The sequence below is a fragment of the Ips typographus genome, linkage group LG16 (genome assembly GCF_016097725.1).
Source record: "Ips typographus isolate SLU linkage group LG16, UJ_Ityp_2.0, whole genome shotgun sequence".
Taxonomy (NCBI): domain Eukaryota; kingdom Metazoa; phylum Arthropoda; class Insecta; order Coleoptera; family Curculionidae; genus Ips; species Ips typographus.
In genome coordinates this window covers 6889066-6907515 of record NC_138437.1, presented here as the reverse complement: position 1 = coordinate 6907515, position 18450 = coordinate 6889066, and the positions used below count along the sequence as shown (strand labels likewise).

The following is an 18450-nucleotide window of genomic DNA, read 5'->3' as shown; positions in this document are numbered from 1 at the left end:
TTCAAGGTTTAATCTACTTTTCCATTAACTACTTAACGAGTAGATGACTTCCTTATTAAGAAGAATATTGTTGCATTTGGCAGATTGGGGTCTTTGTACTTTTCATGTCAAACAAAATTATAATACAAAACCCGTTTAAGGGCATCGTTTCAGGAAACGTCTTATAGGAGATTCAATGCATCTTTTAACACAAATTTAAAAAAAACTAGGCTATATATTGATGTTTTTTAAACACCATATGAAAGAAGACACTTGATAAAATGTGCAAAAGTCAATATAATTTTAATAGTACGTCAATTAAAAATTTTAGAAGAATTTTAACAAAATGCTACTATTTTTCTTTACCGATCCCCTTAATGTAAAATAGTAAGTGATAAGTCATAGCTCTGCGGGTGCTATGTATGGGCGTGGTGACTAAAACAACAATAAATATGTACATAAGTACATGTTAGAAAGAAGTTTAATTTGTTATTCGGTATTTTATGTGCTCCGTCGATTTTGTTAAGTGTCATTGTTTTGTGTTACTGTGCATTTTTCTCCGCCTCCTCAGCGCACATAAATCTTATCAAACGCTAGTTAACATGTGTTCCTTTAACCTGATCTACAAGAAAAAATAGTCACGTACGATCATTAAACTCCTTATAAAATGTAATGGCCAGAGCCGTACTTAACGAGTTTCGTGTTTCGCGAACGGTGAAAGTTGATATATTATGTCTATCTGTATTGTTTTAGCAGACTGAAAAAAAACTGGTAGAAGTTTAATTATTTAAAGGCGATACTGCGGTTAGACATGATCGGAATGTCAGGGAATTAAAATCATGACGTCGCGATATTTATGTCCCGAAGGACATGTGTATAACGCCTGCAGTAATTACTACAACTTTAATTTATTCCACAACTAGCACCGTTTCATGTATAGCCTGGTGATGCCTTAAAGGCGAAACCTATTTAAATCTGTTTGTGGCATAGGATAATTAAACTACATTATACCTAGCTGATGGGTGTGTGTTTATGATTCCGGTCCTGGATTGAATAGCCCGAAATGTTCAAACGTTCCACGACAAAGAAACCGTGTGTAACATTTTAGAATTGTTTTAATCTCGCACTTAGATGAAAAATAACAATAAAAAATCACGTTCTGGTCTGGTAGTTCGGAGGCGTACACTGATTTGTTTTATGATCATTTATCTTTGGCCTTTTAAATGTAACTCTTTGTAATCCCGACCGGCATCGACCAGGAAATATTTTAAACTGCCAATTGGCCACTTTCATTTTTCTATTTTGCCACTTGGCCGATCATATCTGGAAAGCAATACTCGTTGTTAATTGCTGGAGGTGCAAAATACAACTCCGATAATTGTCATTAATTTATTAGTTTGGAATAACGCAAAGCTCCGTTGTGTGTAGTCTGAAAAAACCAATATATGGTTACAATTTACTGTACAGCACTCAAAAGGACGGCCAACCGAAAATAAATGAAGCCTAATTTTCGCGTTGCAGTGTTACATTTAGTTTCGAATAAATCATCATAAATACACCTCTATACCTGCAAATGAATTCATTTATTACAGTATAAACATATTTTAGCAGAGCATTTATCTAAAATAATATTAATTAATATGTCGATATTACTCACTAGATTAAACCCCGACATACATGTTATGTAACAAAAACGGGACAACACGGGAATTATTATTCAATCAATAATCAATTATTATCGTTCTATTGTAGTATTGAGTGAATGACAACCATTTACCACATACAATATTGTTTTGAACCATCGAAAGTAAATTCAGCTTTAACTGGTAATTATGTTGGTTTATACAAAGGATAATATCAGATATAGGACGAATTGAGTTGGTTTTAATGTTAAAGACATTATTAATGTCGATTCTTGGATTGTTTCCAAATATCCAAATCACTGTATTTTGTTGTCCAGATTTAAGACATTATAGGAGACAGTTTTGACAACAAAATTACCTGTGGTTTACATTGTTAAAAGCCAACGTTAAATTAAGCCTTAATAAAAAGTACCAAAAAAATTTCGCAATTTCGCACATACAGTAACAGTAGTGAAAACTAATTTGCTTGCGTTTCGAACTAAGCATTTGAACCAAATGAAATCGATTTTCAGAACAACAGGAAAGTCAATTTGGATGCAGATATGTTTCTATGAACGTATTTTAGGTGTTTACAGTTGTATGATAAATTACTAATTAACGTTAGTTAGCTAATTGATGAATTAACAATATTTGCTAGTTCAGAAGTGGATAGATTTAACACTAATATGAACGTTTGGAGTTTTCGTTTAGTATGTCGCATAATTATTGGGCTGTTTTTCTGTTGCCGTTGGAATCTGTGGGATGTTAATTAGAGAACAAAACTATCCTCGATAACCTCTGTCACTAAATTATACTATACAGGGTGGTCCAGTTTTAAGTGTCAATAATTCACAATCAAAAAATAAGTTGACTTGCATTGTGTCATTTTTCTGAAAAACGTTTCCTAAGGAAGATACAGTCCTCCAAATTTCAATTTAAAAAATCGTTTTATATTTTAAAACTGAACATCCAAGATTTGTGAAAGTCCAAATTTGTACTGAATAGTCTAAAAACTTTTTTACTACTAGGAATGGTCTTATGATTCGCTTTCTCAGACTGCCATTCTGGTTGAGTGTCTGAAACTGGCATTCAAGAACTAAAAAAAGTCCGGAAATCAAGACAAAGATTGTATTGTGCATGAAACTCATTTTGTACTACTAAAAATAATATAAAAGTTGACTTTTAATGCTAGAACTGACTTTACTAGGACTAAAGAGAGTCCAAAAGTATATTTTCAAGACTTTAATTGGTGTATAACTCAATTTTCTGGACAACAAGTCTAGAAGTAAATTAAATTTTCGGACTATTTTATTTCTAAAAATTAGTTGTCAAGACTATTATTGTAGCATTTGGTACCAACATTTTTTACTTTTATTACTGAAGAAACTTGACTTTTGGAAATAGTCTTAAACTCGATTTTTCAGTCTTAAAAAGCACTAAAAAGTCTGAATTTTTTAGAGATGCTACAATTTATTGCACCTATGAGTGTAGAAGTCAATTTAATAGTGAAGAAGCTTGAAATAACATTTTCAAGATTATGGTCAGTGGACAAACTGGCTTTTAGGCCTGATAAGTCAAAAACTTTGTAAAGATAGTCTTGCAACTCGATTTGAGGCACTGAAAACAGCCTTAAAACACTAAAAACGATTCTAGTTTATTAAGAAATACCCGAATTTTTAGCACTGAGGTGTCTAGAAGTCGATTTAATAGTGACAAAGCTTGGAATGCCATTTTAAGTCTATGAAGAATGTAAAAAATGTTTTTTAAGTTTGCTATGTCAATAACTTGGTGAAGATAGTCTTGAAACTCGATTTTCCAAGCTGAAAGCAGTTTTGAAGCACTAAAAATAGTCCAGAATTCGAAGAAAATGAAAAGCAAAGTAAAAAGCAGGAAAAGTTAGTTTTTAAAACAATTTTTTATGAATCTAATGTCAATGTCCTGCATCCAAGACTATATTCAAGACTAAAATATTAAAATTTGTCTTCAAATTATAAAAACTTACTTCAAATGCAAATTTTAAGCTTCTGATGTCACTTTTCATTAATTCGGTCACATTTTGGGGTTCAAGTCAATTTTTAAGGTTTAAATGTATGAATTTGTAGTAACAATTTCTTGAAAAAGTAGTTTTTATGTCTACAAGTCAATTTTTAGTATTAAAGTCTCTCGATTTGCATGAAAACTGGTTACAAACACAATTTTTAAGCTGAAATTTTTATCTTTTCTAATTCAATTTTCAAAACTAAAGTCTTTTAGTTTGTCTGGAAACTATGAAAACTGGCTACAATAATATTTTTTAAACTTCTTAAGTGAATTTTCCGTTTTCAAGACAATTTTTAAGTTGGGTTGGGTTAGTTTTGGGTCTTTGACCGTAATAACGTGTAATAAAGTGCTTGTTCCAAATTTGATCAATATTGCTCCAACGGTCTGACAGTTATGACAAGAAAAACGATTTTTTAAACAGAAATTTGAAGGACTGTATTTTCCTTAAGAAGCACTTTTCAGGAAAATGACATAATTAATGTCAACTTATAATTGGCTATGGATTGGTGAATTATTGACATTTAAAACTGGACCATCCTGTATACTATTATTACTATATAGTAAATTCAAAGAATGCCTGCCTCTGTTTTCTATAACTAGAGCCAGAGTTTAATTAAGAGAAATTATATTATTGAAAGTCGGTCGGTTATTCAAACAAAGGGTACGCCAGTTTTTGAAAATACCTAACTGAAACAACAACAACAGAGGTATTTTACGTAATTAGCTCTAGAACTGGTAAACTGTTCATGGAAAACGAACTCAATTTGTTTCCATTGTTGCTGTATTTATTCTCCTGCAATACGATGGATTGTTTGTTAGTACCTTCATGTAACACTCACATAGTTTACAATTTTAGCTGGCTACCACACAAGTTGAAACCTGACTAGCATTTATTACAAATTTTCAATGCAGCTTAATTTAATTTTTACTTCCTGTCCCTATAGTATTAAGTATAACCTGACTTATTAGCATAAATCGTGTAGAACATAACTGCGTACAAAAAATGCTATAAATTAACCGTTTGACTCAAAGTCGCGGTCTCAAAACCAAGATAAAGTGGTTTTGTACTCTTTGTAGTTAAATAAATCCTTTAACGCCAAATGCGCGAAAGGAAATACACGCGGAGCCACTCTGACATAAAATTCAATTTTGGATTTTAAATCCGTCAACGAGATCGTTGCCATCCTTCATACCACTAGACGGTTCAGATGTTTCAGACCGACAAATACATCTTTAGATATTATTTTGTTTATAACTTGCGTAATTAGAAATGGCTTTTGAAAAAAGCCGCTGCAGCGTTTGAATTATTAAAATAAATTGATAACAGAGGCCTATAAAACCGTAGAGGGTCAGTTAAAGTTATCAGACATGAAATAGAGGAATCCATTGCCTATTAATTTTACGATAAAATTTTCATTTCAGCAAACAAAAAAAATAAAATTAAGTGGCACTCTAAAGTAAAACAACACCCCTAAACTTGTTAACACTTTACTGGCAGATGGCTCTTTTTATACTTCACCGGCCAATGTTTTGGCATTCACATGACGTGCACATCCAATTCACATTCAGACACCACTTCGACATGGCTCTTTCTTAATTGACTTGTCTAGACTGGAGGACCACGAAGAAGCCGTTTATTATATTTATCGTATAACAGCACCAACAATGAGAATATCAAAATGTACGGAAACAAAAATCACTTTAACGACTAGCGGCTTCCAAAACGTAATTTAGCGGAAAAAATGGTTCGCATATTTTAATTCGTTTTACTTCCACGGAATAAAAAGCTTTGTAAGTTTCCATTTTTTAAAATTCATACATGCCCTAAACATTTGTTGGCGTATATTTCCCCAATGAAAAATAAACGAACTACGCCATAAAAGTCTCTTTCTTTCAGAAATCCTTTTGCGGCAAAGTCGATTTAGAAAATACTCGACAAAGTACTTTCAGACTTAATAAGTTGAATTCAAAAAGCCCTTAGGGTCTTTAGATACACTGAAAATTACAAACCAAATCATTGCACTAATTAGCAAGCTTTCTATAAATTTCCAGCTGTTAACTTCTCAATTTCATATTTCAAACCAACCATATAATTTAAATCTCTTCTTTAAATTGGCAATAAATGTGTATTAACTCTATTCACTGAATGAAATTGGTTTAAATACCCAAATAAAGATTTCAATAAGGTGATTAAAACTTGAATGCCTTACCATTTTAAGAATCACTCCACCTGAAACAGAAAGAAAAATGTTAATAGGCTATCACATTTAAAAACATTGGACCTTTTGGGACAGTTTTGATAAAAAAAGCCTTTTGATCAACTTTCACTGGATTTAATTAAATTTTAGAACTAGACAAAAAGCTTGCAGCCCCCAACTATTTATATTATTTATAAGTTAATAATTTCGGCTTGGTTTAAAGAATATATAGACTGTAAAAGGAATATAAATAGGATGATTTACATACACAAAAGTAACCGGAGAGTATTTCTGAAGTAGGCAGGTTAATTTGAATAGTAACCAGACACGGTTGGATTAGCCGTGCATTCGCTGAACTTCCCCACCCATCATTCAACTTGATGGCCAAAAAATGTACCAAATTGAATAGATAACGTAATTGGTGGGAAGAGTTAAGAACCAATGCTGGCTGCTAACTACTTCCTTTCAAGCATCTGACACGCACGCATATTTTAGGAATAATTATTTTAATGTGCCAAAGGATGGTTCTGCTAAATTAACCCACAAACTTCATTTAAATATTTTTTTTACCGCTTCTTACCGAGGCAACTTGGCTCATTATAGTTCTATACATTATGAATGCTAATCGATCAATGTGACTGATTTATGATGGACGTAAAAATCGGACAACTTAAATCTAGAATGTATTTCTGTAAGTCGAGCCTTTTAGCTAAGCCGTTTTTACTTATGTTTAATGAAAATTCTTAACGATCATTATAAAGGGATTTGTGCATTATTAATGAAAATCCTAAATACTTTCTCAAAGCCTTAGGAATTACGTTTAATATGAACATTTTAAACTTTAAAGCTCGGATTGTAATAAAAACCAAAAATCACTTATCGACCTACCCAGGAAAAAATTCCTACTGCAATGTAATTTACTAAGTGTATTTCAAGTAAGTACATGAAAGTTCGACTTTCTTTAAAGACTCCAATACCCACAAAGATTTCTAGTTTTATGTGGACATTTCCTTAAATTTAAAAAATGTTTTTTTTGTTAGAGTCCCAAGTGACCAAGGGGAAAGTTTCCGCATAAAATTGCGGCAAAATATTTCCAGGGCCCTGTGAAAAATATTGTCAGTGTATTTATCATCCGGCCAAACAAATGTTGTAAATTGCTCACGAAGGTTTTTATAGAAATTTGACAAAAATGTGTGCAACCCTTTGAGCTTTACGGAATAACGTGACACACAAATCATAACTTATAGGAAAAGTTGTAATCTTCAGAACAGAAATGTTATTATATAAGGACTCTCATTTTTCGTGCAATTATTCTTGTCAGGAATAGACTGGACTAAAGATCAGTCAATAAGGGTTCGTTATTTCACCCCGCAAGTAATCCGTTTATTTTTGCCACGTTAAAACCAAATTAATGACTAGGCTATGTTAATACGCGGCTTTAATCTGGGTTTAATTAAAAATATGGAACTCTGTAATAATTTCACTCGGTCGCAAGTATTAATCCGAAACTAATAAATCCTGTTGCATTCCCACTAAATCTTTGAGGTATTAATTAAATTCAGTTCGATATCTACTGCCGGCCGTAAACTTCTTGATTTAATTAATACTAACTAACTTATAGGCTGCGTCAGAACCGAAATTTCGAGACCTGGATTACCTGCAACGGATTCCATCTGAAGAAATTAGAAAGACAGTAATTTTTTTATTTCGAATTCTCAGACTGGATTTTATTAAATTCTATCTTATATTTTTTAATAAAATTTCTTAGTGTTAAACATGTTCAGCACGATGACGGTCCTTGTTCTCAGCATCTCGTGGAAATCCTCAGACTCCCTGATCAATCACCGCGTGTTTCGCTTACTTTCCCCTACTTGTATCTAGTCACCCTCTTTCGAAATATTTCCCCCACGATTGCAGGACCGTAATTTTTACGAGGTGCCATTTTTACAGATATACACTGATAATTGGTGCTTCCGCATAATGCTGTTTACTTTTACCGTTTACTTTGCGAATACCTCACGAACCTGACCTCTGACTTAATCAAATGCAAAGTCCCATTTACCTAACTTTGGACTCACTAGTAATAAGCATTCAAAAGGCAAGTTGGCACTTTCGTACTGTACGAGCTCGGTTATTGAAATGTTAGTTCGTTGTACGAGAAGCTTAACAATGCTACCAACTTGATATTCGAAAAATTACTTCCACGACCACCCCGAAGCTTTTGGTTAATTATCTTCTATTTCATTATTAACGACTACTTTAGGCGTGTATACTTTAAGCCCTCATTAAGCAAGTAAAATAATTATAATAATTGCATTTTTGTGTGGAAACATACCCAAGTTAAGAGAGATGGTTGCAGACTTAATTCGAACAATGAAGCATCAAGAGCTGAAACACGCAAGAGATTTGCTAAATTGCAGTGCAGCTGATTGTCAGAGTGATGTAAGGACACCTTTATTAAAAGTATAACTCCTTAGAGAAGTGTTATGATACTACTTATGATGAACAGTTTTCACACATTTTTATTTTTAAATACTTCAATCAACAAGTGCAATGAAAATGTAACTGAAGCACGTTTTCCTGTTTACGGAAAACCGATTCGACCGCCTAGAATCCAGTCTCTTTATTTTGCTTGTACAGGGTGCTGCATTTTCGATGGTTTTACGGGGTACAGAGAAAACGGTAATAGATAGAAAAAAAGTAGCATACGTGTTCTGATCTCTTTTTCTGAGCTGAGATGATTGGCCAAAAGTAGGCGGCGCAAACTTCTTTTGTTTCAAAGATACAGGGGGTTTTCGAAAATTGGTAATTTTTGAACCTCTTCAGTATTTCAGTTGCTCTTAAAGTTATCAAAAAAGGAAGAACGGTGCCCGGTAGTAGTTTTCATGTAGAATCCAATGGCGTAGTCAGTTTTTTTCTATTCCGTTTAGTTTCTGACATATGACAGTAAGTTACATTTTTTTAAATGGAACATCCTATATATTTTTACGTCATTTAATTCTGTTGATTTTTACCTTTTTAACGGTGTATTACAACATATAAGTTTGTAGAGGTTAATCCTGTTATTTTAAAAAAAGACCTTTGCTAAGCTAAAAAAAGGCCAATATCTGAAATACCAAACCAAATCGGAAATCATATAAACTAACACATCAGAAAATTAAATATTTTTAATAAATCTTATTAAAAATCTAAGTTACAAACACTTCTACCGTCACTTTAATAAGAAAAGTGGCTATTTCTATTTTCTACTATTTTTAAGGTAGAAGTTGGAACTGTTTATAAACGACATGTAACATGTTAATATGAACATATTCAAATTCCTCTCAAACTGTGTTTTTTTGCAATTCAAACTTTGACATCGTTTTTCTCCCTGACTGAACTCGATTTTGAAAGGTTTTATTAAGTCATTAGATAGGAGATTTAATGAGGATTCCAAAAATGTGCTTAGAAACACGATTCGGTGACTTCAAATGGGTTTTACATGCTATTTTGTCCCTGACTGTTCTCTCAAACTGTGTTTTTTTGCAATTCAAACTTTGATACCGTTTTTCTCCCTGACTGAACTCGATTTTGAAGTGTTTTATTATGTCATTAGATAGGAAATTTAATGAGGATTCCAAAAATGTGCTTAGAAACACGATTCGGTGACTTCAAATGGGTTTTACATGCTATTTTGTCCCTGACTGTTCTCTCAAACTGTGTTTTTTTGCAATTCAAACTTTGATACCGTTTTTCTCCCTGACTGAACTCGATTTTGAAGTGTTTTATTATGTCATTAGATAGGAAATTTAATGAGGATTCCAAAAATGTGCTTAGAAACACGATTCGGTGACTTCAAATGGGTTTTACATGCTATTTTGTCCCTGACTGTTCTCTCAAACTGTGTTTTTTTGCAATTCAAACTTTGATACCGTTTTTCTCCCTGACTGAACTCGATTTTGAAGTTTTTTATTATGTCATTAGATAGGAGATTTAATGAGGATTCCAAAAATGTGCTTAGAAACACGATTCGGTGACTTCAAATGGGTTTTACATGCTATTTTGTCCCTGAGTGTTCTCTCAAACTGTGTTTTTTTGCAATTCAAACTTTGATACCGTTTTTCTCCCTAACTGAACTCGATTTTGAAGTGTTTTATTATGTCATTAGATAGGAAATTTAATGAGGATTCCAAAAATGTGCTTAGAAACACGATTCGGTGACTTCAAATGGGTTTTACATAATACTTTGTCCCTGACTGTTTTTTCAAACTGTGTTTTTTGCAAATCAAACTTTGATATCGTTTTTCTCCCTGACTGAACTCGATTTTGAAGTGTTTTATTATGTCATTAGATAGGAAATTCAAAGAGGATTCCAGAAATATGCTGAAAAAGAAAGTTCAAAAAACTGTTTATAAACGACATGTAACATGTTAATATGAACATGCCAAATTTTGTTTCGACTGTAGGTATTTTTATACATATTATTTAGCACTTTTTTGTTAAGGAAACGCTTTTTTTCTAATTACCAAGATTAACGTTTACAAAATTATATGTTTTAATACACCGTTGAAAAAGTAAAAAATCAACAGAATTTAATGAACTAAAAATATATAAGGTGTTCCATTTAAAAAAATATAACTTACTGTCATATGTCAGAAACTAAACGTAATAGGAAAACACTGACTACGCCATTGGATTCTACGTCAAAACTTCTACCGGAAACCGTTTTTCCTTTTTTGATAACTTCATAATGAATTAAGACAAAACGTGAAGTAAACATTACAGTCGTGTTTTAATAATTACATTTATTAAATTCCTGGCACAGTATTCATTTATTGATTCGAGCACCCAAGCAGAGAAATTGACAAATGTAATTATTAACAATTAAATTACCTCAACGCTTCCGTTGTGTATCAAACGATTAGCAATTAAAGCAGTACAGACCACATATAAACTATTTGGTTTAAGTTTAACAAATAAAGTGGTAAGTGTTGAATTTCAAACAACTTTTAAGATAATTACAACAACACAATTCTTTTTGTTCATTCAAAGAGGGAAAATTCACCCACTGTGCTCTTTTATTCGGCGCACCAGTTTAAATGCATTTTTACCACGCAAACTGCTATCCTAGAATCGTCGGTTTTAGAAGAATATAATTTCCGGTAGGCTATTGTGTCTATATGAATCCCGTAATCTTTTATATTTCGGGAGGATTTTATCAGTTGAAACATATTCTATTATAAAAATTGTTCGGACAAAGTAAATCGTTACAATTGAAAACAGTGTGAAGTTGTATAATTTTTTTACCACGTTCTCATTGCGATTCCTGTCCACAAATTCTGAACTAAAGAAATACCCAGCAAAATATTATCTTAAATGGGGCATAGGATGCGGGTAAGGGAAATTCAAAGTTAGATATGTCAAGTTTAAAAGCCCACTAGACTGTGAAGTGGTTTGCAGCAAAGCTTAATTTATCAAAACTGATTCCTGAGATGATTTATCAAGTTTAGCCGAAAAAGACGAAAGACAAAAACATCAGGGATTTTGGTGCAGTTTAATAGTTCGTGAGACGTGTAACGACAATATTTAGCTGGTAAAGGCATATAATCAATTTCAGCTCATGACCAATTTTTGTATGAATATTTTAAAGCTGGAAAAGCAGTTGCTGGGTTCTATTTATAAATTATTCCATCAGTCCTGAATACGGGGATCACGTGCGTAAAAATTTGCACCAAATGGCACACATTACGTTTCCGGTAAGCAGAGCTTTACTATTTATAATCTCGTTCTCTCCTCTTAAAAGCTTTTACCCTAATTCGGTTTAAGCTCCTTTAAGTTGCCAAATCGGTTAGTGTTTTTTTTTTTTCTACTGGGACCAGTAATAAAGTAGTAGTATAAATATATAAATAGCAGAGAATTGTAACAGAGGAACCTTAGTAATGACAGTGCGTCCGCAAAACTGCTATTACTAGATTTCCTTTTATGTAGGTAATCTAATAGTAAATCCAATTTCCAGTTAAATCTTCAGGCTAAAGTGCTTTTAGGTCATTTCATGTTAAACTCTTTCCAATATCTTCCAGGTTGCAATATGAGCCTTTAAAGTGCAGATATTAATTTTTACAAGTGGCTCGCACCAGTTTTAGGGCTCAATAAATATCTTTTATGTCTTCCTTTACACAAGTTATTCACCTAGGCATGCGTTGGGGTAGTGTCGGACACGTTGTTCGATTTTGTGCTCGTGGTGGCATAACTGTTTCTTAGAATATTCAAGTAACTTGATATGTGGCATGTTATTCGAGTGATAGGTAATAGATTTGACGTGGATCTATTCCACAGGTATCTTTTCAAGGTTCGTTAACTACTTTAGGTGTAGATTTCTGATCGTATCTAAACCTATTAGCATACGAATTAACGAACAAATCATTTGGATTCTAATTTTTTTATTGGTAGGTATATTAAACCGTCTCTATACATATTTTTTAGATCGTAAAAACACTCACATGTGTTAAAAAAATGTCTTTACGTAAGGTTTCGAACGAGCTACAAACAGAAAGAGAATGCCGTAACGCATGATTTCCTAAGTTCAGAGATAACGGAGTGAATAAACAGTATGGCGGTTTTATCTAGAGCCAGAGCCTAAGTAAGTGTTATTAGCAAAATGAGAATGTGTGTAAGCGACTTAATGCATCCGATATTCCACCGAATAATCGTCTAAAGGGAATCATTGTTAATGTACTTACACATATTGCCTAGCTGGCTGCACTCAAGTTTCTCTTATCTCTTTGCTGTGAGTAAGGATTTCAAGCAATTAGACAGTTTAGGTGCGAAATACGATAGTGCATTTTGTTTCCAAATTTGCCCTGTAGGTGTTTTCGATTATAACCACAATCTTCAACGCCTAAAAATGCTTTTAAATTAGAAGAACATATCTCGATAATCAACTTAATGATATTCTATATATCAATTCATGGATCATAAACTTTGCTGATCACTATCAACATCATAAATTGAAAATATATTGGTAAATGTTGCGCAGTTTGACTATTTTGTTTTAATAGAGTATTTCAACTTTAATTAAAGGAAACAACTAGACTAACTAGTAAATAATTGCGACTTCATGCAAATAACAACTCCTCCTACCGTCTTAATGGCTTAATGGCTCAACTCAACCCTTAATCTTCTTTTTTTGCACTACAAACTGGGCAATAATACATATTTGATTCTCTATTGAAATAAAATTATTTTCCGACACACTTTGCAGATAAAATATAAATTCGACTACCAACTATGATTGCTCTAAAGGAGAGCTAAACGAAGATACTATATTGAGCTTCAGAACAAAAGAATTGTGTACAGAGTGGTTTAGTAATAATTTATTCTTGAATTGCCAGAAGAGAATTGACAGGAGAGAAGATAGTTTAGAGTGTTTAACACTTAAAATGGTATTTTGTGAAGCAGTAAGTCAGTTTTCATAAGAAACAATAAAAATCAACGTTTAGTGTGTCATGGATTTCGAAAAGTAACCAACGTAACCTTAGTAGAATCCATATAGGGTCACTGTAGCAATAATTGTCATCTAACCAAAATTTTCACTTTTCCAAAGTATCTTGGTACATAACTACTACATGAACTTATATGTTAGTAAAGTGATTACCTATTTCAAACATTGTAAATTCAAATTTTTGTATTAACAAATATTATTTCCATCCAAAATTGTAGTTTTTTCCAATAGTTGTCTTTGATTTACTAGAAAATGGCCATTGAAGAAGGGAATGAACTCATTTGTTTAATAATTTATATGACTACTTCAATTTCTGGTCTTCAATAAATATTTTTAAACAAATACTAGTTGCAGATCAATTACTGATGTGCAATCATATAATTAAAAGGATCAAAACATGTGTCAAAAATTTGACAAGTGTCACTTTTTACATTTTTTTTTGGATTCTGGAAAAATACCACAACTTTGCTGATTTAAAGTATGCTATCAAATCACTTTGTACATACATACATAAAAAATACATCTTTTTCCAAACTTGTGATTTTCTAAATACACGATTAGAAAATTCTGAGCCAAAGTCTAAATTGTACATACAGAGAGTGACACGTTTAACTGCAATCATTCATTTCCCTTAATTCAAAAAAATATGAACTTTTAATTATGTTTTATACTTCTATAGTAAACCAACTTAAGTTCAGAAGCTGAACTATAAACGTAGAGTTCCGATAGTAAAATAGCAAACGAGAGGAAAAATGAGTTAATAAAAGTGATGGTTATAAAAAAATAGTAAAGTTTAATTGCCGAACACAAAGTTTGTAACAGTTTAATGAAGTTGTATTTAAAACTTTGTTAAAACTATGCAACGTCAAAGCTACCAAGCTTAATTTGGTAAACTATGCGTGAGATTGTATGATTGTGGCTATTGAAACTATACACAATTTAACTTACTACGAAATACTGTGAATTCCGCTCAAAATATGTTATCACTAAGGTTTTTTAGTGTTAATTAATATGTATATTTTTAGTATTCCTAGGAGTTTTTTTCTGAAAAAAACCAGTATGGCACTGCTTGTTCATTGTAATTTAAGGATATTTTTGATCCATTCAAATTTTTTTGACCCTGCAGGTCCGTAACGAAACAACTTTGGATCGCAAACTTAAATATGACACGTATTAAAGTAGTTTGACAGTACTTACAACAGCATGATGACTTCAAAGTCCCTTTCGCTTGCATTGCCTAGGTCCAGTGTATATCTCGATGGTCCCTGTGTACAAAATATTGAAATAGTCATTCAAGAATGAAACATGAAGAATGAGGCAGTTCTTTCCTCCTCGGAAATGTTCAAATAGTTCAGATATAATTGGAAGGGTGTGTAATCAAGAATAGGGACAATTGCGTTCATTCCTGTGCAAACTAGGATGTTTGCCTATACATTTTCATTTGGAAGGTGCAGACTGTAACTGATCTTCAGTAAATACAACACTTCCGGAAGCCAATTCGTTACCGGATGTTTCTTAACCGCACTGAACGATCGATCGAATAAAAAGTCGGCAACTTTGCCGGCCCATCAATCATAAACATGACCACCGCGAAGAAAAACTTGGAAAATGGCTTTAAAAAGTTAAATTTTATTGACGTCCTTAGTATAACATGTCAGGCAGGGAATATTTATCACCCTTTGATTGATAAACAAAGTATCTATGGCTCTTTCAAGCCAAAATTCACTCTGCTAACACGCATTCTACAGGCCTGCCTGATTTTCTTCCCAATCATCCAACAACTGATAATGAGACTCTTAAAATGTATTTATGTTAGTTTGTGCTACAGAAGGTCTAACTGAGTAACCAAATAAAAACAACAAAAGCCAGTTTGGATGGGCAAATGGTCAAAAATGGGGGTTTAACCACGCTTCGGCATACGTCAAAACAAGCCACACGGCCTTAAACCTAATCAGTCTTGGGCAAAATAAAAGGAGGGTTCGAACCGACCGGTACTCGTGCACCTGTCCACATGCTTAAAGTGATTTTCTAAGCCAATGAACGTACCAAACGAGAACCCTCAGAAACATAAAGCACTTCTGGCGATACACGGCTTTCAAATTTAAGTTTGCATCGCAACGGGGTCCGCCGAATATTTATTATTCTTTGTATTAGTTGGCCGGGCCGTAACCCAACCAGTGGCGTGGAAAAATCATTTTATGCTGGGCCTTCTTGCCTATATACGTTTAATGGTTATCGAATTACCATTAAAAGCACAACACTGCAAAGAAGTATAACCACAGACATTTTTTAATACATCTTTTTAACCAGTGTTTTTCCTGTCAAGTTTATGATTGGTAGTATTAGTGACTTTTGGAGAAATTTACAAAAAATTAAACCCATAATATTAAATTTGGGGCAAAATTAAACTCTGTAATAAAAGACTGTTAAGTCAACTTTTTTACATATAAAGTGTATTTTGCTTATAACCCATTTGCCAGCAATTTTGCCTGTATAAAAATGTTTAACATAATATTAAGGTTTTTTCAGTACTTGCCTCAAACAGTAAACAAACAGAGCTAAAAAGTGGCTTTAACCTCTGAGGTATAAAATTTTATCTTATATTCCCAAAGATCCAAAATTGCCTACAAGGTTTGACGTTCTTTTCACAATTTAATTAAATACATCTGAATCTGAAATTACAAGATGATGGTTAGGTGTTTTTGTGCAAACTAAAAAAAACAACTTGAATAACTCTGAAACAATTTACTTTCAGCTACATAATACCAAAATAATTTAAACCCAAAGACTAAATTAACAACTTATTTCTCAGTTGCAAGTAAAATTAAATTCCACCACTTGTTGAACAATATGCTATTCTGCATTTCGTTTTCACATAATTCATTATTTTATATCATTTAATTAAAGCCACTTTGCTTCTGGTATTGCAATAAAACAAACAGCAACCATTCCAACAATAAACTGAATAACTCCCAACTTGCAGTAGGTGTTTTTTAACTCCGCATGCATATTATAATTATAATAACAATCAAACAGAATTTATTTTCAACTTCGAATTTACAGGCTCGTTAAAAATTTTTTTGTTGGTTTGTAGCCCACGATACCCTTCGGTGATAATTGCAATTAAAATTTGCAAAAAACATTTTTGAATTTGGTTAACTGCATCCTGTATTTTAGAAGTTAATTGGAAATTTTGCTGGATGTAATAAACCGGGTTGATTGAAACCCTGTCTAGAAAAAACTGTTAGGTGTTTGGATAATACTTATTGGCAAGTACTGCAATAAACAACCTGAAAATGGATAGTACATCAAAAAGAAATAAACGCACCACTTCGGGTTTATGCCTCATAAAAACCGTTTAATTTACCGCGATTTCAGTTGAGAAGCAATTAATTATACATTTTTGGATCATTATAAACCATTTAACTTTTTAATTGGGGAAGATTAAATATTAAGATAATTTACACTGGTTAAGGCCGTTAACTTATTCGAGGTATGTACGTGTTGATTCTTGGGAACGTCTTATTATCAGCCGTTATTTAAATGCGACAAATTATTAGCATAAAGTGCAATGAGTCAAATCTTCTAGAAAAAAAGAACAAGTAATCAATTTTCCTCTTTGAAACTGAACAAAAATTACTACACGATAAAACTAGCTTCCCTTCGAAGCTGCAAAATGCCAGTTTTAATAATGAATTAGGTCTAAGTAAACTACACCGGAAAATCGCTTGTTTTCTCTTTAGCTATAGGGATTACTGGCAGATAATTCATGAATCTCTGCTTTTTACCTGCACAATACTTAATGATACGGAAGTTAGAAGTTGGAAAAAGACTCTCTCTTAATAAACAATGCATGACTTAATTCGTTCCATATAACTGCAATATGAAAACTTCTTAGTGACCACCCACCTGATTGTTTTCTTTCCAAATTAACATTAAAGTCGTGGAAAAATGTAAATCAAACTGGGAAACACTTTAAAACGACCTTTATGGTTAGTAAAATAGGCTATTTTATGGTTAAGAATTTAAACGGGCTAACACAGATGGTCGCCATTAATTAATTTAAATGTGTTCTAATAGGAATTTAAAAATGGAATATTATAATAGAATACCAATGAAACGTCAGAGACTAGTAGTACAGAGTTGTCTATATAATAAGAAACAGTTTGGCATTTATACTTGATTCTTGAAACTGAGTCTAGATAAATTAAAAACTCAATTTAAAAAGAGTAGAGCAAATTAAATATGACACAAGCCGGCAACTCTGCTTAAAAAATACGTTCGGCTTTCAATTTGACATTTCAACATTCAACGTAACCGCTTTTCTGTTGGATTATCATTTTTTTAAAGCACAAAACTGAAGGTACGTTGTTATGTAAATGTAAAAACGTATGTAAGTGCATTATACAGGGTGATTCCAAAGTTGGGGCTTTCCTTTCACCTACGAATAGGGCTTCAAAAAATAGGTTTTTTTTTCGTTTGAAGCTTTTTTGAAATATGAACAATAACGAAGATACAGGGTGTATACTTATTATTATACTATTTTTTATCATCTTTTCAACGATATATAGAAAATCTAGATTGGAGAACAAATTACAGCGTCACAAGGCTTCAAACCTGGCAACATCGCTGCAAACTCACAAAAAGTGACACAATTTTTGAATTAAAATATCTGAAAAACTGTAAAAGTTAAAAAATTCTCTCAAACACCATTTTGAAGCATTTTGCATCTTTTTTCCATTTGAGTGCAAATTACAGCGTCACAAGGGTATAATCCCGCCAACAACTCTTTCAAGTCACAAGAAGTGACACAATTTTTAAATTAAAATATCTCAAAAACTGAAAAAGCTAGACAGTTTGTTCAAACGCCATATTGTGGCATTTTCTATCTTCTTCCCAATGACATATAGACAATGTAGATTGGAGTGAAAATTACATCTTCACAAGGCTTCAAACCTAGCAACAATGCTGCAAACTCACAAAAAGTGACACAATTTTCGAATTGAAAAATCTCAAAAACTAAAAAAGTTAGAAAATTCGCTCAACCGTCATTTTGTAACATTTTTCATCCTCTTTCTAGTGATATATAAAAAATCTAGATTGGAGTACAAATTACAGCTTCACAAGGCTT

At 32.6% G+C, this 18450-nt stretch overlaps 1 protein-coding gene across 1 annotated transcript in view; it reads right to left on the bottom strand.

Moving 5' to 3' along the window:
* PlexB (plexin B) overlaps positions 1-18450 on the bottom strand; it is a 77277-nt gene that overhangs the window by 23408 nt on the left and 35419 nt on the right. Inside the window, exons 2-3 of the mRNA XM_081994779.1 lie at positions 14517-14584; positions 5852-5871 (exon numbers count right to left, since the gene is read on the bottom strand). The gene's annotated coding sequence lies outside the window, so the exon portion shown is untranslated. The remainder of the gene's footprint in view (positions 1-5851; positions 5872-14516; positions 14585-18450) is intronic.